Here is a 26,545-nt window from a genome sequence, read left to right as displayed (position 1 = left end):
AACTTGATGGACATATGTCTTTTTTCGACCGTACTAACTATGTAACTATGTAACATAACATGGGGGGGGGGGGGGGGTCTCCTGGCTGTTCACACAGGTGTGTCATTGCTGTACATTGACCATACATTGCTTCTGTGGTATTGCAAAGGCAAAGACAAATGCTTCCAGCCATCCATTGCACTAATGGATTGGTCATCAGCTGGCTGTCTATGTCCCGCATCAATATAGACCAAAGTACAGAGGGTTAGGCTATGCTATTGTGCACCTACCTGATGCATCAGAAGGTGCGAGGCCCTTGCTAAATTCTGTGCACAGACTTTGAGATCTATACTTTAGACTGTATCTAAACCTGCTCCAACATGGACTGACATTCTGGCCTACTTTCAGCCGATGCGACTTGTCTGTCGCTGAACAGTCGCTTTTTATGTATTCAGCACCTATGTATAATGTTGTAAAAATGCTCTAGAAGCTAAAGTCGCAGAAATGTCACACATATTTGGCCTGCAACTTTCTGTGCGACAAATTCAGACAGGAAAAATCAGTATAAATCCTTAGAAAATTATCCCCCAGTGTCTCCATCTGCTGGCGGTATTGAATAAGCATTGCTGCACTGATGGGGTATGCATTAGACGAAAAAAAAGAAGAAAAAGAAGAATAATACGCCCAGAAAAGAGGCGAAAAGGAGAAAAACGTAAAAAAACGTGAAAAAAAAGTAAGAGGAAGAGAAGGGAAAAAAAGGTGGAAATGGGTTTAAAAGTGATTTCGGCGGAGAAATATATATATATATATATATATATATATATACGCGCACACACACACATATATATAAACGTATTCTCCGTTGAGATATTGCAGCCGCTGCTGTGTCCAGGCCCAGGAGCCTTAGCACTGTGCTGTGATGTCACTCAATACCACTGACATCACTAGGTGTAAACAACATCTCTCCTTTGCTGTGTATGTGACTATGGAGCTGTTTGGTGATGTCGTCTATTATGGCCTTCATAGAAGCAACAGGAGATTGTTGCATCCATCTAGAACCCTCAGAACTACAGTGCTATGATGTCACTCACTTCCACAGGCCTTGCAGAGTGTAAACAACAACAACCCAGCTTTGTTGTGTATGTAACCATAGGGATTTGTGATGTCACCTAGAACCTTCACAGCAGCGACAGCTTTATGAGGAGCATCAGCACTGCTCTGCCTGAGCAGAACCATCACCGCCATAGGTTGTCAAATAACCCGGATTTAACCCACACAGGTAAGTCCAATGGGGTGCAGGCATGTCCTCTATGCTTACAGCTTCCCGTGGGTGTTGGTTTGATACCGTTTGGGGACAGCCAAGGAGGCATCTGCAGGCAACAAAGGTAGGTGTGTGCTTGTGTGTGTGTTTCCTATGCAGATCCTAAGCCCAGTGTCACATGCAAGTAGGAGGAGTAAGAAGGGTTCCTGGCAAATCCGGGTTATGGATTGCATTTAAAAAGGCCCCGTGGGAGTGCAATGGGCCCCTGTCTTGCTGCTTAGCAATAATGGTATGGGTTTAGGTTCTGCTGTGTGTACTGGTGGTTGACTGCCCCCCAGCCCAGAGTGTGCATGGAAAATTGTCTGGCAGCCTCCCTGACAGCAAGCAGTGATAGTGCCCATGAAGGGGACCTTGTTGGGCCCGCCCCTTTCACGGTTATCGCTTCTCGGCCTTTTGGCTAAGATCAAGTGTAGTATCTGTTCTTATCAGTTTAATATCTGATACGTCCCCTATCTGGGGACCATATATTAAATGGATTTTTGAGAACGGGGGCCGATTTCGAAGCTTGCTTCCGTCGCCCTATGCATTGACCCGATATGGCAGTATCTTCGGGTACAGTGCACCACCCCCTTACAGGGTTAAAAAGAAAGATTCCTACTTTCATTGCTACCTGCTTGCTGGCTAGCCAGCTAGCCAGCCCTGTGGGCCTTGCTGCTGCAGCCAAAAAACAAAAGGTGGTGCTGCTGCTGCTGCTTCTGCTGCTTCTGCTTGTGTCTGGCCGCTGTTGGAGCGTCCAGGCACAGGACTTCTGCTGCTGCTGACTAAATGGCCTCCTTAATTGGATCATTTGAGTAGCCAGCACACCTGTGCAGGTAGGGCATGACATGATAGGCAGCTGCCTTGATAGCGGGTGGGTGCTGAATGTTCCTAATTGACAAAATAAGATTAATGCTTATGAAGAAATATAAAATCTCATCCCTTCCCCAATATCGCGCCACACCCCTACCCCTTAATTCCCTGGTTGAACTTGATGGACATATGTCTTTTTTCGACCATACTAACTATGTAACTATGTAACATAACATGGGGGGGGGGGGGGGGTCTCCTGGCTGTTCACACAGGTGTGTCATTGCTGTACATTGACCATGCATTGCTTCTGTGGTATTGCAAAGGCAAAGACAAATGCTTCCAGCCATCCATTGCACTAATGGATTGGTCATCAGCTGGCTGTCTATGTCCCGCATCAATATAGACCAAAGTACAGAGGGTTAGGCTATGCTATTGTGCACCTACCTGATGCATCAGAAGGTGCGAGGCCCTTGCTAAATTCTGTGCACAGACTTTGAGATCTATACTTTAGACTGTATCTAAACCTGCTCCAACATGGACTGACATTCTGGCCTACTTTCAGCCGATGCGACTTGTCTGTCGCTGAACAGTCGCTTTTTATGTATTCAGCACCTATGTATAATGTTGTAAAAATGCTCTAGAAGCTAAAGTCGCAGAAATGTCACACATATTTGGCCTGCAACTTTCTGTGCGACAAATTCAGACAGGAAAAATCAGTATAAATCCTTAGAAAATTATCCCCCAGTGTCTCCATCTGCTGGCGGTATTGAATAAGCATTGCTGCACTGATGGGGTATGCATTAGACGAAAAAAAAGAAGAAAAAGAAGAATAATACGCCCAGAAAAGAGGCGAAAAGGAGAAAAACGTAAAAAAACGTGAAAAAAAAGTAAGAGGAAGAGAAGGGAAAAAAAGGTGGAAATGGGTTTAAAAGTGATTTCGGCGGAGAAATATATATATATATATATATATATATATATACGCGCACACACACACATATATATAAACGTATTCTCCGTTGAGATATTGCAGCCGCTGCTGTGTCCAGGCCCAGGAGCCTTAGCACTGTGCTGTGATGTCACTCAATACCACTGACATCACTAGGTGTAAACAACATCTCTCCTTTGCTGTGTATGTGACTATGGAGCTGTTTGGTGATGTCGTCTATTATGGCCTTCATAGAAGCAACAGGAGATTGTTGCATCCATCTAGAACCCTCAGAACTACAGTGCTATGATGTCACTCACTTCCACAGGCCTTGCAGAGTGTAAACAACAACAACCCAGCTTTGTTGTGTATGTAACCATAGGGATTTGTGATGTCACCTAGAACCTTCACAGCAGCGACAGCTTTATGAGGAGCATCAGCACTGCTCTGCCTGAGCAGAACCATCACCGCCATAGGTTGTCAAATAACCCGGATTTAACCCACACAGGTAAGTCCAATGGGGTGCAGGCATGTCCTCTATGCTTACAGCTTCCCGTGGGTGTTGGTTTGATACCGTTTGGGGACAGCCAAGGAGGCATCTGCAGGCAACAAAGGTAGGTGTGTGCTTGTGTGTGTGTTTCCTATGCAGATCCTAAGCCCAGTGTCACATGCAAGTAGGAGGAGTAAGAAGGGTTCCTGGCAAATCCGGGTTATGGATTGCATTTAAAAAGGCCCCGTGGGAGTGCAATGGGCCCCTGTCTTGCTGCTTAGCAATAATGGTATGGGTTTAGGTTCTGCTGTGTGTACTGGTGGTTGACTGCCCCCCAGCCCAGAGTGTGCATGGAAAATTGTCTGGCAGCCTCCCTGACAGCAAGCAGTGATAGTGCCCATGAAGGGGACCTTGTTGGGCCCGCCCCTTTCACGGTTATCGCTTCTCGGCCTTTTGGCTAAGATCAAGTGTAGTATCTGTTCTTATCAGTTTAATATCTGATACGTCCCCTATCTGGGGACCATATATTAAATGGATTTTTGAGAACGGGGGCCGATTTCGAAGCTTGCTTCCGTCGCCCTATGCATTGACCCGATATGGCAGTATCTTCGGGTACAGTGCACCACCCCCTTACAGGGTTAAAAAGAAAGATTCCTACTTTCATTGCTACCTGCTTGCTGGCTAGCCAGCTAGCCAGCCCTGTGGGCCTTGCTGCTGCAGCCAAAAAACAAAAGGTGGTGCTGCTGCTGCTGCTTCTGCTGCTTCTGCTTGTGTCTGGCCGCTGTTGGAGCGTCCAGGCACAGGACTTCTGCTGCTGCTGACTAAATGGCCTCCTTAATTGGATCATTTGAGTAGCCAGCACACCTGTGCAGGTAGGGCATGACATGATAGGCAGCTGCCTTGATAGCGGGTGGGTGCTGAATGTTCCTAATTGACAAAATAAGATTAATGCTTATGAAGAAATATAAAATCTCATCCCTTCCCCAATATCGCGCCACACCCCTACCCCTTAATTCCCTGGTTGAACTTGATGGACATATGTCTTTTTTCGACCGTACTAACTATGTAACTATGTAACATAACATGGGGGGGGGGGGGGGGGGGTCTCCTGGCTGTTCACACAGGTGTGTCATTGCTGTACATTGACCATGCATTGCTTCTGTGGTATTGCAAAGGCAAAGACAAATGCTTCCAGCCATCCATTGCACTAATGGATTGGTCATCAGCTGGCTGTCTATGTCCCGCATCAATATAGACCAAAGTACAGAGGGTTAGGCTATGCTATTGTGCACCTACCTGATGCATCAGAAGGTGCGAGGCCCTTGCTAAATTCTGTGCACAGACTTTGAGATCTATACTTTAGACTGTATCTAAACCTGCTCCAACATGGACTGACATTCTGGCCTACTTTCAGCCGATGCGACTTGTCTGTCGCTGAACAGTCGCTTTTTATGTATTCAGCACCTATGTATAATGTTGTAAAAATGCTCTAGAAGCTAAAGTCGCAGAAATGTCACACATATTTGGCCTGCAACTTTCTGTGCGACAAATTCAGACAGGAAAAATCAGTATAAATCCTTAGAAAATTATCCCCCAGTGTCTCCATCTGCTGGCGGTATTGAATAAGCATTGCTGCACTGATGGGGTATGCATTAGACGAAAAAAAAGAAGAAAAAGAAGAATAATACGCCCAGAAAAGAGGCGAAAAGGAGAAAAACGTAAAAAAACGTGAAAAAAAAGTAAGAGGAAGAGAAGGGAAAAAAAGGTGGAAATGGGTTTAAAAGTGATTTCGGCGGAGAAATATATATATATATATATATATATATATATATATATATATATATACGCGCACACACACACATATATATAAACGTATTCTCCGTTGAGATATTGCAGCCGCTGCTGTGTCCAGGCCCAGGAGCCTTAGCACTGTGCTGTGATGTCACTCAATACCACTGACATCACTAGGTGTAAACAACATCTCTCCTTTGCTGTGTATGTGACTATGGAGCTGTTTGGTGATGTCGTCTATTATGGCCTTCATAGAAGCAACAGGAGATTGTTGCATCCATCTAGAACCCTCAGAACTACAGTGCTATGATGTCACTCACTTCCACAGGCCTTGCAGAGTGTAAACAACAACAACCCAGCTTTGTTGTGTATGTAACCATAGGGATTTGTGATGTCACCTAGAACCTTCACAGCAGCGACAGCTTTATGAGGAGCATCAGCACTGCTCTGCCTGAGCAGAACCATCACCGCCATAGGTTGTCAAATAACCCGGATTTAACCCACACAGGTAAGTCCAATGGGGTGCAGGCATGTCCTCTATGCTTACAGCTTCCCGTGGGTGTTGGTTTGATACCGTTTGGGGACAGCCAAGGAGGCATCTGCAGGCAACAAAGGTAGGTGTGTGCTTGTGTGTGTGTTTCCTATGCAGATCCTAAGCCCAGTGTCACATGCAAGTAGGAGGAGTAAGAAGGGTTCCTGGCAAATCCGGGTTATGGATTGCATTTAAAAAGGCCCCGTGGGAGTGCAATGGGCCCCTGTCTTGCTGCTTAGCAATAATGGTATGGGTTTAGGTTCTGCTGTGTGTACTGGTGGTTGACTGCCCCCCAGCCCAGAGTGTGCATGGAAAATTGTCTGGCAGCCTCCCTGACAGCAAGCAGTGATAGTGCCCATGAAGGGGACCTTGTTGGGCCCGCCCCTTTCACGGTTATCGCTTCTCGGCCTTTTGGCTAAGATCAAGTGTAGTATCTGTTCTTATCAGTTTAATATCTGATACGTCCCCTATCTGGGGACCATATATTAAATGGATTTTTGAGAACGGGGGCCGATTTCGAAGCTTGCTTCCGTCGCCCTATGCATTGACCCGATATGGCAGTATCTTCGGGTACAGTGCACCACCCCCTTACAGGGTTAAAAAGAAAGATTCCTACTTTCATTGCTACCTGCTTGCTGGCTAGCCAGCTAGCCAGCCCTGTGGGCCTTGCTGCTGCAGCCAAAAAACAAAAGGTGGTGCTGCTGCTGCTTCTGCTGCTTCTGCTTCTGCTTGTGTCTGGCCCCTGTTGGAGCGTCCAGGCACAGGACTTCTGCTGCTGCTGACTAAATGGCCTCCTTAATTGGATCATTTGAGTAGCCAGCACACCTGTGCAGGTAGGGCATGACATGATAGGCAGCTGCCTTGATAGCGGGTGGGTGCTGAATGTTCCTAATTGACAAAATAAGATTAATGCTTATGAAGAAATATAAAATCTCATCCCTTCCCCAATATCGCGCCACACCCCTACCCCTTAATTCCCTGGTTGAACTTGATGGACATATGTCTTTTTTCGACCGTACTAACTATGTAACTATGTAACATAACATGGGGGGGGGGGGGGGGGGGTCTCCTGGCTGTTCACACAGGTGTGTCATTGCTGTACATTGACCATGCATTGCTTCTGTGGTATTGCAAAGGCAAAGACAAATGCTTCCAGCCATCCATTGCACTAATGGATTGGTCATCAGCTGGCTGTCTATGTCCCGCATCAATATAGACCAAAGTACAGAGGGTTAGGCTATGCTATTGTGCACCTACCTGATGCATCAGAAGGTGCGAGGCCCTTGCTAAATTCTGTGCACAGACTTTGAGATCTATACTTTAGACTGTATCTAAACCTGCTCCAACATGGACTGACATTCTGGCCTACTTTCAGCCGATGCGACTTGTCTGTCGCTGAACAGTCGCTTTTTATGTATTCAGCACCTATGTATAATGTTGTAAAAATGCTCTAGAAGCTAAAGTCGCAGAAATGTCACACATATTTGGCCTGCAACTTTCTGTGCGACAAATTCAGACAGGAAAAATCAGTATAAATCCTTAGAAAATTATCCCCCAGTGTCTCCATCTGCTGGCGGTATTGAATAAGCATTGCTGCACTGATGGGGTATGCATTAGACGAAAAAAAAGAAGAAAAAGAAGAATAATACGCCCAGAAAAGAGGCGAAAAGGAGAAAAACGTAAAAAAACGTGAAAAAAAAGTAAGAGGAAGAGAAGGGAAAAAAAGGTGGAAATGGGTTTAAAAGTGATTTCGGCGGAGAAATATATATATATATATATATATACGCGCACACACACACATATATATAAACGTATTCTCCGTTGAGATATTGCAGCCGCTGCTGTGTCCAGGCCCAGGAGCCTTAGCACTGTGCTGTGATGTCACTCAATACCACTGACATCACTAGGTGTAAACAACATCTCTCCTTTGCTGTGTATGTGACTATGGAGCTGTTTGGTGATGTCGTCTATTATGGCCTTCATAGAAGCAACAGGAGATTGTTGCATCCATCTAGAACCCTCAGAACTACAGTGCTATGATGTCACTCACTTCCACAGGCCTTGCAGAGTGTAAACAACAACAACCCAGCTTTGTTGTGTATGTAACCATAGGGATTTGTGATGTCACCTAGAACCTTCACAGCAGCGACAGCTTTATGAGGAGCATCAGCACTGCTCTGCCTGAGCAGAACCATCACCGCCATAGGTTGTCAAATAACCCGGATTTAACCCACACAGGTAAGTCCAATGGGGTGCAGGCATGTCCTCTATGCTTACAGCTTCCCGTGGGTGTTGGTTTGATACCGTTTGGGGACAGCCAAGGAGGCATCTGCAGGCAACAAAGGTAGGTGTGTGCTTGTGTGTGTGTTTCCTATGCAGATCCTAAGCCCAGTGTCACATGCAAGTAGGAGGAGTAAGAAGGGTTCCTGGCAAATCCGGGTTATGGATTGCATTTAAAAAGGCCCCGTGGGAGTGCAATGGGCCCCTGTCTTGCTGCTTAGCAATAATGGTATGGGTTTAGGTTCTGCTGTGTGTACTGGTGGTTGACTGCCCCCCAGCCCAGAGTGTGCATGGAAAATTGTCTGGCAGCCTCCCTGACAGCAAGCAGTGATAGTGCCCATGAAGGGGACCTTGTTGGGCCCGCCCCTTTCACGGTTATCGCTTCTCGGCCTTTTGGCTAAGATCAAGTGTAGTATCTGTTCTTATCAGTTTAATATCTGATATGTCCCCTATCTGGGGACCATATATTAAATGGATTTTTGAGAACGGGGGCCGATTTCGAAGCTTGCTTCCGTCGCCCTATGCATTGACCCGATATGGCAGTATCTTCGGGTACAGTGCACCACCCCCTTACAGGGTTAAAAAGAAAGATTCCTACTTTCATTGCTACCTGCTTGCTGGCTAGCCAGCTAGCCAGCCCTGTGGGCCTTGCTGCTGCAGCCAAAAAACAAAAGGTGGTGCTGCTGCTGCTGCTTCTGCTGCTTCTGCTTGTGTCTGGCCGCTGTTGGAGCGTCCAGGCACAGGACTTCTGCTGCTGCTGACTAAATGGCCTCCTTAATTGGATCATTTGAGTAGCCAGCACACCTGTGCAGGTAGGGCATGACATGATAGGCAGCTGCCTTGATAGCGGGTGGGTGCTGAATGTTCCTAATTGACAAAATAAGATTAATGCTTATGAAGAAATATAAAATCTCATCCCTTCCCCAATATCGCGCCACACCCCTACCCCTTAATTCCCTGGTTGAACTTGATGGACATATGTCTTTTTTCGACCGTACTAACTATGTAACTATGTAACATAACATGGGGGGGGGGGGGGGGTCTCCTGGCTGTTCACACAGGTGTGTCATTGCTGTACATTGACCATGCATTGCTTCTGTGGTATTGCAAAGGCAAAGACAAATGCTTCCAGCCATCCATTGCACTAATGGATTGGTCATCAGCTGGCTGTCTATGTCCCGCATCAATATAGACCAAAGTACAGAGGGTTAGGCTATGCTATTGTGCACCTACCTGATGCATCAGAAGGTGCGAGGCCCTTGCTAAATTCTGTGCACAGACTTTGAGATCTATACTTTAGACTGTATCTAAACCTGCTCCAACATGGACTGACATTCTGGCCTACTTTCAGCCGATGCGACTTGTCTGTCGCTGAACAGTCGCTTTTTATGTATTCAGCACCTATGTATAATGTTGTAAAAATGCTCTAGAAGCTAAAGTCGCAGAAATGTCACACATATTTGGCCTGCAACTTTCTGTGCGACAAATTCAGACAGGAAAAATCAGTATAAATCCTTAGAAAATTATCCCCCAGTGTCTCCATCTGCTGGCGGTATTGAATAAGCATTGCTGCACTGATGGGGTATGCATTAGACGAAAAAAAAGAAGAAAAAGAAGAATAATACGCCCAGAAAAGAGGCGAAAAGGAGAAAAACGTAAAAAAACGTGAAAAAAAAGTAAGAGGAAGAGAAGGGAAAAAAAGGTGGAAATGGGTTTAAAAGTGATTTCGGCGGAGAAATATATATATATATATATATATATATATATATATATATATATACGCGCACACACACACATATATATAAACGTATTCTCCGTTGAGATATTGCAGCCGCTGCTGTGTCCAGGCCCAGGAGCCTTAGCACTGTGCTGTGATGTCACTCAATACCACTGACATCACTAGGTGTAAACAACATCTCTCCTTTGCTGTGTATGTGACTATGGAGCTGTTTGGTGATGTCGTCTATTATGGCCTTCATAGAAGCAACAGGAGATTGTTGCATCCATCTAGAACCCTCAGAACTACAGTGCTATGATGTCACTCACTTCCACAGGCCTTGCAGAGTGTAAACAACAACAACCCAGCTTTGTTGTGTATGTAACCATAGGGATTTGTGATGTCACCTAGAACCTTCACAGCAGCGACAGCTTTATGAGGAGCATCAGCACTGCTCTGCCTGAGCAGAACCATCACCGCCATAGGTTGTCAAATAACCCGGATTTAACCCACACAGGTAAGTCCAATGGGGTGCAGGCATGTCCTCTATGCTTACAGCTTCCCGTGGGTGTTGGTTTGATACCGTTTGGGGACAGCCAAGGAGGCATCTGCAGGCAACAAAGGTAGGTGTGTGCTTGTGTGTGTGTTTCCTATGCAGATCCTAAGCCCAGTGTCACATGCAAGTAGGAGGAGTAAGAAGGGTTCCTGGCAAATCCGGGTTATGGATTGCATTTAAAAAGGCCCCGTGGGAGTGCAATGGGCCCCTGTCTTGCTGCTTAGCAATAATGGTATGGGTTTAGGTTCTGCTGTGTGTACTGGTGGTTGACTGCCCCCCAGCCCAGAGTGTGCATGGAAAATTGTCTGGCAGCCTCCCTGACAGCAAGCAGTGATAGTGCCCATGAAGGGGACCTTGTTGGGCCCGCCCCTTTCACGGTTATCGCTTCTCGGCCTTTTGGCTAAGATCAAGTGTAGTATCTGTTCTTATCAGTTTAATATCTGATACGTCCCCTATCTGGGGACCATATATTAAATGGATTTTTGAGAACGGGGGCCGATTTCGAAGCTTGCTTCCGTCGCCCTATGCATTGACCCGATATGGCAGTATCTTCGGGTACAGTGCACCACCCCCTTACAGGGTTAAAAAGAAAGATTCCTACTTTCATTGCTACCTGCTTGCTGGCTAGCCAGCTAGCCAGCCCTGTGGGCCTTGCTGCTGCAGCCAAAAAACAAAAGGTGGTGCTGCTGCTGCTGCTTCTGCTGCTTCTGCTTGTGTCTGGCCGCTGTTGGAGCGTCCAGGCACAGGACTTCTGCTGCTGCTGACTAAATGGCCTCCTTAATTGGATCATTTGAGTAGCCAGCACACCTGTGCAGGTAGGGCATGACATGATAGGCAGCTGCCTTGATAGCGGGTGGGTGCTGAATGTTCCTAATTGACAAAATAAGATTAATGCTTATGAAGAAATATAAAATCTCATCCCTTCCCCAATATCGCGCCACACCCCTACCCCTTAATTCCCTGGTTGAACTTGATGGACATATGTCTTTTTTCGACCGTACTAACTATGTAACTATGTAACATAACATGGGGGGGGGGGGGGGGGTCTCCTGGCTGTTCACACAGGTGTGTCATTGCTGTACATTGACCATGCATTGCTTCTGTGGTATTGCAAAGGCAAAGACAAATGCTTCCAGCCATCCATTGCACTAATGGATTGGTCATCAGCTGGCTGTCTATGTCCCGCATCAATATAGACCAAAGTACAGAGGGTTAGCCTATGCTATTGTGCACCTACCTGATGCATCAGAAGGTGCGAGGCCCTTGCTAAATTCTGTGCACAGACTTTGAGATCTATACTTTAGACTGTATCTAAACCTGCTCCAACATGGACTGACATTCTGGCCTACTTTCAGCCGATGCGACTTGTCTGTCGCTGAACAGTCGCTTTTTATGTATTCAGCACCTATGTATAATGTTGTAAAAATGCTCTAGAAGCTAAAGTCGCAGAAATGTCACACATATTTGGCCTGCAACTTTCTGTGCGACAAATTCAGACAGGAAAAATCAGTATAAATCCTTAGAAAATTATCCCCCAGTGTCTCCATCTGCTGGCGGTATTGAATAAGCATTGCTGCACTGATGGGGTATGCATTAGACGAAAAAAAAGAAGAAAAAGAAGAATAATACGCCCAGAAAAGAGGCGAAAAGGAGAAAAACGTAAAAAAACTTGAAAAAAAAGTAAGAGGAAGAGAAGGGAAAAAAAGGTGGAAATGGGTTTAAAAGTGATTTCGGCGGAGAAATATATATATATATATATATATATATATACGCGCACACACACACATATATATAAACGTATTCTCCGTTGAGATATTGCAGCCGCTGCTGTGTCCAGGCCCAGGAGCCTTAGCACTGTGCTGTGATGTCACTCAATACCACTGACATCACTAGGTGTAAACAACATCTCTCCTTTGCTGTGTATGTGACTATGGAGCTGTTTGGTGATGTCGTCTATTATGGCCTTCATAGAAGCAACAGGAGATTGTTGCATCCATCTAGAACCCTCAGAACTACAGTGCTATGATGTCACTCACTTCCACAGGCCTTGCAGAGTGTAAACAACAACAACCCAGCTTTGTTGTGTATGTAACCATAGGGATTTGTGATGTCACCTAGAACCTTCACAGCAGCGACAGCTTTATGAGGAGCATCAGCACTGCTCTGCCTGAGCAGAACCATCACCGCCATAGGTTGTCAAATAACCCGGATTTAACCCACACAGGTAAGTCCAATGGGGTGCAGGCATGTCCTCTATGCTTACAGCTTCCCGTGGGTGTTGGTTTGATACCGTTTGGGGACAGCCAAGGAGGCATCTGCAGGCAACAAAGGTAGGTGTGTGCTTGTGTGTGTGTTTCCTATGCAGATCCTAAGCCCAGTGTCACATGCAAGTAGGAGGAGTAAGAAGGGTTCCTGGCAAATCCGGGTTATGGATTGCATTTAAAAAGGCCCCGTGGGAGTGCAATGGGCCCCTGTCTTGCTGCTTAGCAATAATGGTATGGGTTTAGGTTCTGCTGTGTGTACTGGTGGTTGACTGCCCCCCAGCCCAGAGTGTGCATGGAAAATTGTCTGGCAGCCTCCCTGACAGCAAGCAGTGATAGTGCCCATGAAGGGGACCTTGTTGGGCCCGCCCCTTTCACGGTTATCGCTTCTCGGCCTTTTGGCTAAGATCAAGTGTAGTATCTGTTCTTATCAGTTTAATATCTGATATGTCCCCTATCTGGGGACCATATATTAAATGGATTTTTGAGAACGGGGGCCGATTTCGAAGCTTGCTTCCGTCGCCCTATGCATTGACCCGATATGGCAGTATCTTCGGGTACAGTGCACCACCCCCTTACAGGGTTAAAAAGAAAGATTCCTACTTTCATTGCTACCTGCTTGCTGGCTAGCCAGCTAGCCAGCCCTGTGGGCCTTGCTGCTGCAGCCAAAAAACAAAAGGTGGTGCTGCTGCTGCTGCTTCTGCTGCTTCTGCTTGTGTCTGGCCGCTGTTGGAGCGTCCAGGCACAGGACTTCTGCTGCTGCTGACTAAATGGCCTCCTTAATTGGATCATTTGAGTAGCCAGCACACCTGTGCAGGTAGGGCATGACATGATAGGCAGCTGCCTTGATAGCGGGTGGGTGCTGAATGTTCCTAATTGACAAAATAAGATTAATGCTTATGAAGAAATATAAAATCTCATCCCTTCCCCAATATCGCGCCACACCCCTACCCCTTAATTCCCTGGTTGAACTTGATGGACATATGTCTTTTTTCGACCGTACTAACTATGTAACTATGTAACATAACATGGGGGGGGGGGGGGGGGGTCTCCTGGCTGTTCACACAGGTGTGTCATTGCTGTACATTGACCATGCATTGCTTCTGTGGTATTGCAAAGGCAAAGACAAATGCTTCCAGCCATCCATTGCACTAATGGATTGGTCATCAGCTGGCTGTCTATGTCCCGCATCAATATAGACCAAAGTACAGAGGGTTAGGCTATGCTATTGTGCACCTACCTGATGCATCAGAAGGTGCGAGGCCCTTGCTAAATTCTGTGCACAGACTTTGAGATCTATACTTTAGACTGTATCTAAACCTGCTCCAACATGGACTGACATTCTGGCCTACTTTCAGCCGATGCGACTTGTCTGTCGCTGAACAGTCGCTTTTTATGTATTCAGCACCTATGTATAATGTTGTAAAAATGCTCTAGAAGCTAAAGTCGCAGAAATGTCACACATATTTGGCCTGCAACTTTCTGTGCGACAAATTCAGACAGGAAAAATCAGTATAAATCCTTAGAAAATTATCCCCCAGTGTCTCCATCTGCTGGCGGTATTGAATAAGCATTGCTGCACTGATGGGGTATGCATTAGACGAAAAAAAAGAAGAAAAAGAAGAATAATACGCCCAGAAAAGAGGCGAAAAGGAGAAAAACGTAAAAAAACGTGAAAAAAAAGTAAGAGGAAGAGAAGGGAAAAAAAGGTGGAAATGGGTTTAAAAGTGATTTCGGCGGAGAAATATATATATATATATATATATATATATATATATATATATATACGCGCACACACACACATATATATAAACGTATTCTCCGTTGAGATATTGCAGCCGCTGCTGTGTCCAGGCCCAGGAGCCTTAGCACTGTGCTGTGATGTCACTCAATACCACTGACATCACTAGGTGTAAACAACATCTCTCCTTTGCTGTGTATGTGACTATGGAGCTGTTTGGTGATGTCGTCTATTATGGCCTTCATAGAAGCAACAGGAGATTGTTGCATCCATCTAGAACCCTCAGAACTACAGTGCTATGATGTCACTCACTTCCACAGGCCTTGCAGAGTGTAAACAACAACAACCCAGCTTTGTTGTGTATGTAACCATAGGGATTTGTGATGTCACCTAGAACCTTCACAGCAGCGACAGCTTTATGAGGAGCATCAGCACTGCTCTGCCTGAGCAGAACCATCACCGCCATAGGTTGTCAAATAACCCGGATTTAACCCACACAGGTAAGTCCAATGGGGTGCAGGCATGTCCTCTATGCTTACAGCTTCCCGTGGGTGTTGGTTTGATACCGTTTGGGGACAGCCAAGGAGGCATCTGCAGGCAACAAAGGTAGGTGTGTGCTTGTGTGTGTGTTTCCTATGCAGATCCTAAGCCCAGTGTCACATGCAATAGGAGGAGTAAGAAGGGTTCCTGGCAAATCCGGGTTATGGATTGCATTTAAAAAGGCCCCGTGGGAGTGCAATGGGCCCCTGTCTTGCTGCTTAGCAATAATGGTATGGGTTTAGGTTCTGCTGTGTGTACTGGTGGTTGACTGCCCCCCAGCCCAGAGTGTGCATGGAAAATTGTCTGGCAGCCTCCCTGACAGCAAGCAGTGATAGTGCCCATGAAGGGGACCTTGTTGGGCCCGCCCCTTTCACGGTTATCGCTTCTCGGCCTTTTGGCTAAGATCAAGTGTAGTATCTGTTCTTATCAGTTTAATATCTGATACGTCCCCTATCTGGGGACCATATATTAAATGGATTTTTGAGAACGGGGGCCGATTTCGAAGCTTGCTTCCGTCGCCCTATGCATTGACCCGATATGGCAGTATCTTCGGGTACAGTGCACCACCCCCTTACAGGGTTAAAAAGAAAGATTCCTACTTTCATTGCTACCTGCTTGCTGGCTAGCCAGCTAGCCAGCCCTGTGGGCCTTGCTGCTGCAGCCAAAAAACAAAAGGTGGTGCTGCTGCTGCTGCTTCTGCTGCTTCTGCTTGTGTCTGGCCGCTGTTGGAGCGTCCAGGCACAGGACTTCTGCTGCTGCTGACTAAATGGCCTCCTTAATTGGATCATTTGAGTAGCCAGCACACCTGTGCAGGTAGGGCATGACATGATAGGCAGCTGCCTTGATAGCGGGTGGGTGCTGAATGTTCCTAATTGACAAAATAAGATTAATGCTTATGAAGAAATATAAAATCTCATCCCTTCCCCAATATCGCGCCACACCCCTACCCCTTAATTCCCTGGTTGAACTTGATGGACATATGTCTTTTTTCGACCGTACTAACTATGTAACTATGTAACATAACATGGGGGGGGGGGGGGGGGGGTCTCCTGGCTGTTCACACAGGTGTGTCATTGCTGTACATTGACCATGCATTGCTTCTGTGGTATTGCAAAGGCAAAGACAAATGCTTCCAGCCATCCATTGCACTAATGGATTGGTCATCAGCTGGCTGTCTATGTCCCGCATCAATATAGACCAAAGTACAGAGGGTTAGGCTATGCTATTGTGCACCTACCTGATGCATCAGAAGGTGCGAGGCCCTTGCTAAATTCTGTGCACAGACTTTGAGATCTATACTTTAGACTGTATCTAAACCTGCTCCAACATGGACTGACATTCTGGCCTACTTTCAGCCGATGCGACTTGTCTGTCGCTGAACAGTCGCTTTTTATGTATTCAGCACCTATGTATAATGTTGTAAAAATGCTCTAGAAGCTAAAGTCGCAGAAATGTCACACATATTTGGCCTGCAACTTTCTGTGCGACAAATTCAGACAGGAAAAATCAGTATAAATCCTTAGAAAATTATCCCCCAGTGTCTCCATCTGCTGGCGGTATTGAATAAGCATTGCTGCACTGATGGGGTATGCATTAGACGAAAAAAAAGAAGAAAAAGAAGAATAATACGCCCAGAAAAGAGGCGAAAAGGAGAAAAACGTAAAAAAACGTGAAAAAAAAGTAAGAGGAAGAGAAGGGAAAAAAAGGTGGAAATGGGTTTAAAAGTGATTTCGGCGGAGAAATATATATATATATATATATATATATATATATATATATATATACGCGCACACACACACATATATATAAACGTATTCTCCGTTGAGATATTGCAGCCGCTGCTGTGTCCAGGCCCAGGAGCCTTAGCACTGTGCTGTGATGTCACTCAATACCACTGACATCACTAGGTGTAAACAACATCTCTCCTTTGCTGTGTATGTGACTATGGAGCTGTTTGGTGATGTCGTCTATTATGGCCTTCATAGAAGCAACAGGAGATTGTTGCATCCATCTAGAACCCTCAGAACTACAGTGCTATGATGTCACTCACTTCCACAGGCCTTGCAGAGTGTAAACAACAACAACCCAGCTTTGTTGTGTATGTAACCATAGGGATTTGTGATGTCACCTAGAACCTTCACAGCAGCGACAGCTTTATGAGGAGCATCAGCACTGCTCTGCCTGAGCAGAACCATCACCGCCATAGGTTGTCAAATAACCCGGATTTAACCCACACAGGTAAGTCCAATGGGGTGCAGGCATGTCCTCTATGCTTACAGCTTCCCGTGGGTGTTGGTTTGATACCGTTTGGGGACAGCCAAGGAGGCATCTGCAGGCAACAAAGGTAGGTGTGTGCTTGTGTGTGTGTTTCCTATGCAGATCCTAAGCCCAGTGTCACATGCAAGTAGGAGGAGTAAGAAGGGTTCCTGGCAAATCCGGGTTATGGATTGCATTTAAAAAGGCCCCGTGGGAGTGCAATGGGCCCCTGTCTTGCTGCTTAGCAATAATGGTATGGGTTTAGGTTCTGCTGTGTGTACTGGTGGTTGACTGCCCCCCAGCCCAGAGTGTGCATGGAAAATTGTCTGGCAGCCTCCCTGACAGCAAGCAGTGATAGTGCCCATGAAGGGGACCTTGTTGGGCCCGCCCCTTTCACGGTTATCGCTTCTCGGCCTTTTGGCTAAGATCAAGTGTAGTATCTGTTCTTATCAGTTTAATATCTGATACGTCCCCTATCTGGGGACCATATATTAAATGGATTTTTGAGAACGGGGGCCGATTTCGAAGCTTGCTTCCGTCGCCCTATGCATTGACCCGATATGGCAGTATCTTCGGGTACAGTGCACCACCCCCTTACAGGGTTAAAAAGAAAGATTCCTACTTTCATTGCTACCTGCTTGCTGGCTAGCCAGCTAGCCAGCCCTGTGGGCCTTGCTGCTGCAGCCAAAAAACAAAAGGTGGTGCTGCTGCTGCTGCTGCTTCTGCTGCTTCTGCTTGTGTCTGGCCGCTGTTGGAGCGTCCAGGCACAGGACTTCTGCTGCTGCTGACTAAATGGCCTCCTTAATTGGATCATTTGAGTAGCCAGCACACCTGTGCAGGTAGGGCATGACATGATAGGCAGCTGCCTTGATAGCGGGTGGGTGCTGAATGTTCCTAATTGACAAAATAAGATTAATGCTTATGAAGAAATATAAAATCTCATCCCTTCCCCAATATCGCGCCACACCCCTACCCCTTAATTCCCTGGTTGAACTTGATGGACATATGTCTTTTTTCGACCGTACTAACTATGTAACTATGTAACATAACATGGGGGGGGGGGGGGGGGGTCTCCTGGCTGTTCACACAGGTGTGTCATTGCTGTACATTGACCATGCATTGCTTCTGTGGTATTGCAAAGGCAAAGACAAATGCTTCCAGCCATCCATTGCACTAATGGATTGGTCATCAGCTGGCTGTCTATGTCCCGCATCAATATAGACCAAAGTACAGAGGGTTAGGCTATGCTATTGTGCACCTACCTGATGCATCAGAAGGTGCGAGGCCCTTGCTAAATTCTGTGCACAGACTTTGAGATCTATACTTTAGACTGTATCTAAACCTGCTCCAACATGGACTGACATTCTGGCCTACTTTCAGCCGATGCGACTTGTCTGTCGCTGAACAGTCGCTTTTTATGTATTCAGCACCTATGTATAATGTTGTAAAAATGCTCTAGAAGCTAAAGTCGCAGAAATGTCACACATATTTGGCCTGCAACTTTCTGTGCGACAAATTCAGACAGGAAAAATCAGTATAAATCCTTAGAAAATTATCCCCCAGTGTCTCCATCTGCTGGCGGTATTGAATAAGCATTGCTGCACTGATGGGGTATGCATTAGACGAAAAAAAAGAAGAAAAAGAAGAATAATACGCCCAGAAAAGAGGCGAAAAGGAGAAAAACGTAAAAAAACGTGAAAAAAAAGTAAGAGGAAGAGAAGGGAAAAAAAGGTGGAAATGGGTTTAAAAGTGATTTCGGCGGAGAAATATATATATATATATATATATATATATATATATATATATATATATATACGCGCACACACACACATATATATAAACGTATTCTCCGTTGAGATATTGCAGCCGCTGCTGTGTCCAGGCCCAGGAGCCTTAGCACTGTGCTGTGATGTCACTCAATACCACTGACATCACTAGGTGTAAACAACATCTCTCCTTTGCTGTGTATGTGACTATGGAGCTGTTTGGTGATGTCGTCTATTATGGCCTTCATAGAAGCAACAGGAGATTGTTGCATCCATCTAGAACCCTCAGAACTACAGTGCTATGATGTCACTCACTTCCACAGGCCTTGCAGAGTGTAAACAACAACAACCCAGCTTTGTTGTGTATGTAACCATAGGGATTTGTGATGTCACCTAGAACCTTCACAGCAGCGACAGCTTTATGAGGAGCATCAGCACTGCTCTGCCTGAGCAGAACCATCACCGCCATAGGTTGTCAAATAACCCGGATTTAACCCACACAGGTAAGTCCAATGGGGTGCAGGCATGTCCTCTATGCTTACAGCTTCCCGTGGGTGTTGGTTTGATACCGTTTGGGGACAGCCAAGGAGGCATCTGCAGGCAACAAAGGTAGGTGTGTGCTTGTGTGTGTGTTTCCTATGCAGATCCTAAGCCCAGTGTCACATGCAAGTAGGAGGAGTAAGAAGGGTTCCTGGCAAATCCGGGTTATGGATTGCATTTAAAAAGGCCCCGTGGGAGTGCAATGGGCCCCTGTCTTGCTGCTTAGCAATAATGGTATGGGTTTAGGTTCTGCTGTGTGTACTGGTGGTTGACTGCCCCCCAGCCCAGAGTGTGCATGGAAAATTGTCTGGCAGCCTCCCTGACAGCAAGCAGTGATAGTGCCCATGAAGGGGACCTTGTTGGGCCCGCCCCTTTCACGGTTATCGCTTCTCGGCCTTTTGGCTAAGATCAAGTGTAGTATCTGTTCTTATCAGTTTAATATCTGATACGTCCCCTATCTGGGGACCATATATTAAATGGATTTTTGAGAACGGGGGCCGATTTCGAAGCTTGCTTCCGTCGCCCTATGCATTGACCCGATATGGCAGTATCTTCGGGTACAGTGCACCACCCCCTTACAGGGTTAAAAAGAAAGATTCCTACTTTCATTGCTACCTGCTTGCTGGCTAGCCAGCTAGCCAGCCCTGTGGGCCTTGCTGCTGCAGCCAAAAAACAAAAGGTGGTGCTGCTGCTGCTGCTTCTGCTGCTTCTGCTTGTGTCTGGCCGCTGTTGGAGCGTCCAGGCACAGGACTTCTGCTGCTGCTGACTAAATGGCCTCCTTAATTGGATCATTTGAGTAGCCAGCACACCTGTGCAGGTAGGGCATGACATGATAGGCAGCTGCCTTGATAGCGGGTGGGTGCTGAATGTTCCTAATTGACAAAATAAGATTAATGCTTATGAAGAAATATAAAATCTCATCCCTTCCCCAATATCGCGCCACACCCCTACCCCTTAATTCCCTGGTTGAACTTGATGGACATATGTCTTTTTTCGACCGTACTAACTATGTAACTATGTAACATAACATGGGGGGGGGGGGGGGGTCTCCTGGCTGTTCACACAGGTGTGTCATTGCTGTACATTGACCATGCATTGCTTCTGTGGTATTGCAAAGGCAAAGACAAATGCTTCCAGCCATCCATTGCACTAATGGATTGGTCATCAGCTGGCTGTCTATGTCCCGCATCAATATAGACCAAAGTACAGAGGGTTAGGCTATGCTATTGTGCACCTACCTGATGCATCAGAAGGTGCGAGGCCCTTGCTAAATTCTGTGCACAGACTTTGAGATCTATACTTTAGACTGTATCTAAACCTGCTCCAACATGGACTGACATTCTGGCCTACTTTCAGCCGATGCGACTTGTCTGTCGCTGAACAGTCGCTTTTTATGTATTCAGCACCTATGTATAATGTTGTAAAAATGCTCTAGAAGCTAAAGTCGCAGAAATGTCACACATATTTGGCCTGCAACTTTCTGTGCGACAAATTCAGACAGGAAAAATCAGTATAAATCCTTAGAAAATTATCCCCCAGTGTCTCCATCTGCTGGCGGTATTGAATAAGCATTGCTGCACTGATGGGGTATGCATTAGACGAAAAAAAAAGAAGAAAAAGAAGAATAATACGCCCAGAAAAGAGGCGAAAAGGAGAAAAACGTAAAAAAACGTGAAAAAAAAGTAAGAGGAAGAGAAGGGAAAAAAAGGTGGAAATGGGTTTAAAAGTGATTTCGGCGGAGAAATATATATATATATATATATATATATATATATATATATATACGCGCACACACACACATATATATAAACGTATTCTCCGTTGAGATATTGCAGCCGCTGCTGTGTCCAGGCCCAGGAGCCTTAGCACTGTGCTGTGATGTCACTCAATACCACTGACATCACTAGGTGTAAACAACATCTCTCCTTTGCTGTGTATGTGACTATGGAGCTGTTTGGTGATGTCGTCTATTATGGCCTTCATAGAAGCAACAGGAGATTGTTGCATCCATCTAGAACCCTCAGAACTACAGTGCTATGATGTCACTCACTTCCACAGGCCTTGCAGAGTGTAAACAACAACAACCCAGCTTTGTTGTGTATGTAACCATAGGGATTTGTGATGTCACCTAGAATCTTCACAGCAGCGACAGCTTTATGAGGAGCATCAGCACTGCTCTGCCTGAGCAGAACCATCACCGCCATAGGTTGTCAAATAACCCGGATTTAACCCACACAGGTAAGTCCAATGGGGTGCAGGCATGTCCTCTATGCTTACAGCTTCCCGTGGGTGTTGGTTTGATACCGTTTGGGGACAGCCAAGGAGGCATCTGCAGGCAACAAAGGTAGGTGTGTGCTTGTGTGTGTGTTTCCTATGCAGATCCTAAGCCCAGTGTCACATGCAAGTAGGAGGAGTAAGAAGGGTTCCTGGCAAATCCGGGTTATGGATTGCATTTAAAAAGGCCCCGTGGGAGTGCAATGGGCCCCTGTCTTGCTGCTTAGCAATAATGGTATGGGTTTAGGTTCTGCTGTGTGTACTGGTGGTTGACTGCCCCCCAGCCCAGAGTGTGCATGGAAAATTGTCTGGCAGCCTCCCTGACAGCAAGCAGTGATAGTGCCCATGAAGGGGACCTTGTTGGGCCCGCCCCTTTCACGGTTATCGCTTCTCGGCCTTTTGGCTAAGATCAAGTGTAGTATCTGTTCTTATCAGTTTTCATGCTGGTGGGGATGGGTGCTGCATGGAGGATGCAGGTGTACCAGGGCTTTCCGGGGCTGGTTCTGAGGAATCAGCTCGACGGCTGCCCCGATGTGACCTGTTCCCTCCGGGTCTCGCCATGAGGCTGAGAGGGTCTAGAGCCGAGGTACTTTTGTGCCTCGGGGAGTGGTGACCCCGAGGTGCCGAAACTCACTGGGAGAATAGACTCACTGAGTTGAAGCACGGGCACCATAATCTCTTCACCTTGTGGCACTCACCTCTTGATTCCCGGCCTTCTGGCTAGGATCAGAGAAATTTTTATAGATCCGGCCGGATGTCCGGGCAGTATATCTGCACACATTCACTTATTTATTTCTTTTTTGTCTCACTGTGTCACTTTTTGCGTGTTGTGTGTTCACAGGATTTGTCAGGATGCGGTAGCCCTTCTGGGTGTCCCTCCTGGCGGTCTAGGGGAGGTGTGTGTGGCCATTAGGTTCCGCACCTCCCTGCAAACACCCCGGGTACTCCTGCTTTGGCAGGGTACCTACCGTAATCGGCTCTGCGGGCAGATACCTTGGCCAACGCCAAGGGGGATGCCGGGAGCATTTGTGGTCCCCTAGTAGCTTCGGCGAAAAGGGACATCGAACCTGGAACCTCGCAGGTACCTTTTGGTCCGGAGGCGAAGGGTAAGGTTTGTTGGGGGGCCTCTCTCCTATCGGAGAAGGGCTTGCGATAGACCGCATCCTTTGTGCACGTTTTTTTTAGTGTAACACGTTTGCACTTTTTCTTGCACTTTGGGTGAATCGAAAGCACGTTCCTCGGCTTTAGATAAAAAAAAAAAAAAAAATCTGTTCTTATCAGTTTAATATCTGATACGTCCCCTATCTGGGGACCATATATTAAATGGATTTTTGAGAACGGGGGCCGATTTCGAAGCTTGCTTCCGTCGCCCTATGCATTGACCCGATATGGCAGTATCTTCGGGTACAGTGCACCACCCCCTTACAGGGTTAAAAAGAAAGATTCCTACTTTCATTGCTACCTGCTTGCTGGCTAGCCAGCTAGCCAGCCCTGTGGGCCTTGCTGCTGCAGCCAAAAAACAAAAGGTGGTGCTGCTGCTGCTGCTTCTGCTGCTTCTGCTTGTGTCTGGCCGCTGTTGGAGCGTCCAGGCACAGGACTTCTGCTGCTGCTGACTAAATGGCCTCCTTAATTGGATCATTTGAGTAGCCAGCACACCTGTGCAGGTAGGGCATGACATGATAGGCAGCTGCCTTGATAGCGGGTGGGTGCTGAATGTTCCTAATTGACAAAATAAGATTAATGCTTATGAAGAAATATAAAATCTCATCCCTTCCCCAATATCGCGCCACACCCCTACCCCTTAATTCCCTGGTTGAACTTGATGGACATATGTCTTTTTTCGACCGTACTAACTATGTAACTATGTAACATAACATGGGGGGGGGGGGGGGTCTCCTGGCTGTTCACACAGGTGTGTCATTGCTGTACATTGACCATGCATTGCTTCTGTGGTATTGCAAAGGCAAAGACAAATGCTTCCAGCCATCCATTGCACTAATGGATTGGTCATCAGCTGGCTGTCTATGTCCCGCATCAATATAGACCAAAGTACAGAGGGTTAGGCTATGCTATTGTGCACCTACCTGATGCATCAGAAGGTGCGAGGCCCTTGCTAAATTCTGTGCACAGACTTTGAGATCTATACTTTAGACTGTATCTAAACCTGCTCCAACATGGACTGACATTCTGGCCTACTTTCAGCCGATGCGACTTGTCTGTCGCTGAACAGTCGCTTTTTATGTATTCAGCACCTATGTATAATGTTGTAAAAATGCTCTAGAAGCTAAAGTCGCAGAAATGTCACACATATTTGGCCTGCAACTTTCTGTGCGACAAATTCAGACAGGAAAAATCAGTATAAATCCTTAGAAAATTATCCCCCAGTGTCTCCATCTGCTGGCGGTATTGAATAAGCATTGCTGCACTGATGGGGTATGCATTAGACGAAAAAAAAGAAGAAAAAGAAGAATAATACGCCCAGAAAAGAGGCGAAAAGGAGAAAAACGTAAAAAAACGTGAAAAAAAAGTAAGAGGAAGAGAAGGGAAAAAAAGGTGGAAATGGGTTTAAAAGTGATTTCGGCGGAGAAATATATATATATATATATATATATATATATATATATATATATATACGCGCACACACACACATATATATAAACGTATTCTCCGTTGAGATATTGCAGCCGCTGCTGTGTCCAGGCCCAGGAGCCTTAGCACTGTGCTGTGATGTCACTCAATACCACTGACATCACTAGGTGTAAACAACATCTCTCCTTTGCTGTGTATGTGACTATGGAGCTGTTTGGTGATGTCGTCTATTATGGCCTTCATAGAAGCAACAGGAGATTGTTGCATCCATCTAGAACCCTCAGAACTACAGTGCTATGATGTCACTCACTTCCACAGGCCTTGCAGAGTGTAAACAACAACAACCCAGCTTTGTTGTGTATGTAACCATAGGGATTTGTGATGTCACCTAGAACCTTCACAGCAGCGACAGCTTTATGAGGAGCATCAGCACTGCTCTGCCTGAGCAGAACCATCACCGCCATAGGTTGTCAAATAACCCGGATTTAACCCACACAGGTAAGTCCAATGGGGTGCAGGCATGTCCTCTATGCTTACAGCTTCCCGTGGGTGTTGGTTTGATACCGTTTGGGGACAGCCAAGGAGGCATCTGCAGGCAACAAAGGTAGGTGTGTGCTTGTGTGTGTGTTTCCTATGCAGATCCTAAGCCCAGTGTCACATGCAAGTAGGAGGAGTAAGAAGGGTTCCTGGCAAATCCGGGTTATGGATTGCATTTAAAAAGGCCCCGTGGGAGTGCAATGGGCCCCTGTCTTGCTGCTTAGCAATAATGGTATGGGTTTAGGTTCTGCTGTGTGTACTGGTGGTTGACTGCCCCCCAGCCCAGAGTGTGCATGGAAAATTGTCTGGCAGCCTCCCTGACAGCAAGCAGTGATAGTGCCCATGAAGGGGACCTTGTTGGGCCCGCCCCTTTCACGGTTATCGCTTCTCGGCCTTTTGGCTAAGATCAAGTGTAGTATCTGTTCTTATCAGTTTAATATCTGATACGTCCCCTATCTGGGGACCATATATTAAATGGATTTTTGAGAACGGGGGCCGATTTCGAAGCTTGCTTCCGTCGCCCTATGCATTGACCCGATATGGCAGTATCTTCGGGTACAGTGCACCACCCCCTTACAGGGTTAAAAAGAAAGATTCCTACTTTCATTGCTACCTGCTTGCTGGCTAGCCAGCTAGCCAGCCCTGTGGGCCTTGCTGCTGCAGCCAAAAAACAAAAGGTGGTGCTGCTGCTGCTGCTTCTGCTGCTTCTGCTTGTGTCTGGCCGCTGTTGGAGCGTCCAGGCACAGGACTTCTGCTGCTGCTGACTAAATGGCCTCCTTAATTGGATCATTTGAGTAGCCAGCACACCTGTGCAGGTAGGGCATGACATGATAGGCAGCTGCCTTGATAGCGGGTGGGTGCTGAATGTTCCTAATTGACAAAATAAGATTAATGCTTATGAAGAAATATAAAATCTCATCCCTTCCCCAATATCGCGCCACACCCCTACCCCTTAATTCCCTGGTTGAACTTGATGGACATATGTCTTTTTTCGACCGTACTAACTATGTAACTATGTAACATAACATGGGGGGGGGGGGGGGGGGTCTCCTGGCTGTTCACACAGGTGTGTCATTGCTGTACATTGACCATGCATTGCTTCTGTGGTATTGCAAAGGCAAAGACAAATGCTTCCAGCCATCCATTGCACTAATGGATTGGTCATCAGCTGGCTGTCTATGTCCCGCATCAATATAGACCAAAGTACAGAGGGTTAGGCTATGCTATTGTGCACCTACCTGATGCATCAGAAGGTGCGAGGCCCTTGCTAAATTCTGTGCACAGACTTTGAGATCTATACTTTAGACTGTATCTAAACCTGCTCCAACATGGACTGACATTCTGGCCTACTTTCAGCCGATGCGACTTGTCTGTCGCTGAACAGTCGCTTTTTATGTATTCAGCACCTATGTATAATGTTGTAAAAATGCTCTAGAAGCTAAAGTCGCAGAAATGTCACACATATTTGGCCTGCAACTTTCTGTGCGACAAATTCAGACAGGAAAAATCAGTATAAATCCTTAGAAAATTATCCCCCAGTGTCTCCATCTGCTGGCGGTATTGAATAAGCATTGCTGCACTGATGGGGTATGCATTAGACGAAAAAAAAGAAGAAAAAGAAGAATAATACGCCCAGAAAAGAGGCGAAAAGGAGAAAAACG

The 26,545-nt window shown here is 46.3% G+C and overlaps 11 non-coding genes and 1 pseudogene across 11 annotated transcripts; all 12 read left to right on the top strand.

The window, feature by feature from the left end:
- The first annotated feature begins 1,677 nt into the window (after positions 1-1,677).
- LOC130316077 (U2 spliceosomal RNA) lies at positions 1,678-1,868 on the top strand. Its single transcript, XR_008863461.1, has one exon. It is a non-coding gene; the product is annotated as a U2 spliceosomal RNA (small nuclear RNA).
- A 2,073-nt stretch (positions 1,869-3,941) lies between these two features.
- On the top strand, positions 3,942-4,132 carry LOC130316076 (U2 spliceosomal RNA). The gene has a single exon (XR_008863460.1). It is a non-coding gene; the product is annotated as a U2 spliceosomal RNA (small nuclear RNA).
- A 2,090-nt stretch (positions 4,133-6,222) lies between these two features.
- LOC130316075 (U2 spliceosomal RNA) lies at positions 6,223-6,413 on the top strand. The gene has a single exon (XR_008863459.1). It is a non-coding gene; the product is annotated as a U2 spliceosomal RNA (small nuclear RNA).
- A 2,071-nt stretch (positions 6,414-8,484) lies between these two features.
- LOC130316071 (U2 spliceosomal RNA) lies at positions 8,485-8,675 on the top strand. Its single transcript, XR_008863455.1, has one exon. It is a non-coding gene; the product is annotated as a U2 spliceosomal RNA (small nuclear RNA).
- A 2,085-nt stretch (positions 8,676-10,760) lies between these two features.
- On the top strand, positions 10,761-10,951 carry LOC130316074 (U2 spliceosomal RNA). The gene has a single exon (XR_008863458.1). It is a non-coding gene; the product is annotated as a U2 spliceosomal RNA (small nuclear RNA).
- A 2,072-nt stretch (positions 10,952-13,023) lies between these two features.
- On the top strand, positions 13,024-13,214 carry LOC130316059 (U2 spliceosomal RNA). Its single transcript, XR_008863444.1, has one exon. It is a non-coding gene; the product is annotated as a U2 spliceosomal RNA (small nuclear RNA).
- A 2,086-nt stretch (positions 13,215-15,300) lies between these two features.
- LOC130316073 (U2 spliceosomal RNA) lies at positions 15,301-15,491 on the top strand. Its single transcript, XR_008863457.1, has one exon. It is a non-coding gene; the product is annotated as a U2 spliceosomal RNA (small nuclear RNA).
- A 2,088-nt stretch (positions 15,492-17,579) lies between these two features.
- LOC130316072 (U2 spliceosomal RNA) lies at positions 17,580-17,770 on the top strand. Its single transcript, XR_008863456.1, has one exon. It is a non-coding gene; the product is annotated as a U2 spliceosomal RNA (small nuclear RNA).
- Positions 17,771-19,866: 2,096 nt separating this feature from the next.
- LOC130316070 (U2 spliceosomal RNA) lies at positions 19,867-20,057 on the top strand. The gene has a single exon (XR_008863454.1). It is a non-coding gene; the product is annotated as a U2 spliceosomal RNA (small nuclear RNA).
- A 2,084-nt stretch (positions 20,058-22,141) lies between these two features.
- LOC130316087 (U2 spliceosomal RNA) lies at positions 22,142-22,301 on the top strand (annotated as a pseudogene).
- A 694-nt stretch (positions 22,302-22,995) lies between these two features.
- On the top strand, positions 22,996-23,178 carry LOC130316086 (U2 spliceosomal RNA). The gene has a single exon (XR_008863469.1). It is a non-coding gene; the product is annotated as a U2 spliceosomal RNA (small nuclear RNA).
- Positions 23,179-25,264: 2,086 nt separating this feature from the next.
- On the top strand, positions 25,265-25,455 carry LOC130316068 (U2 spliceosomal RNA). The gene has a single exon (XR_008863453.1). It is a non-coding gene; the product is annotated as a U2 spliceosomal RNA (small nuclear RNA).
- The last annotated feature ends 1,090 nt before the right edge of the window (positions 25,456-26,545 follow it).

This window comes from Hyla sarda, unplaced genomic scaffold (genome assembly GCF_029499605.1).
Source record: "Hyla sarda isolate aHylSar1 unplaced genomic scaffold, aHylSar1.hap1 scaffold_1901, whole genome shotgun sequence".
Classification (NCBI taxonomy): domain Eukaryota; kingdom Metazoa; phylum Chordata; class Amphibia; order Anura; family Hylidae; genus Hyla; species Hyla sarda.
Note: the sequence above shows the minus strand (reverse complement) of the source record. Positions and strands in the feature narration are given on the sequence as shown.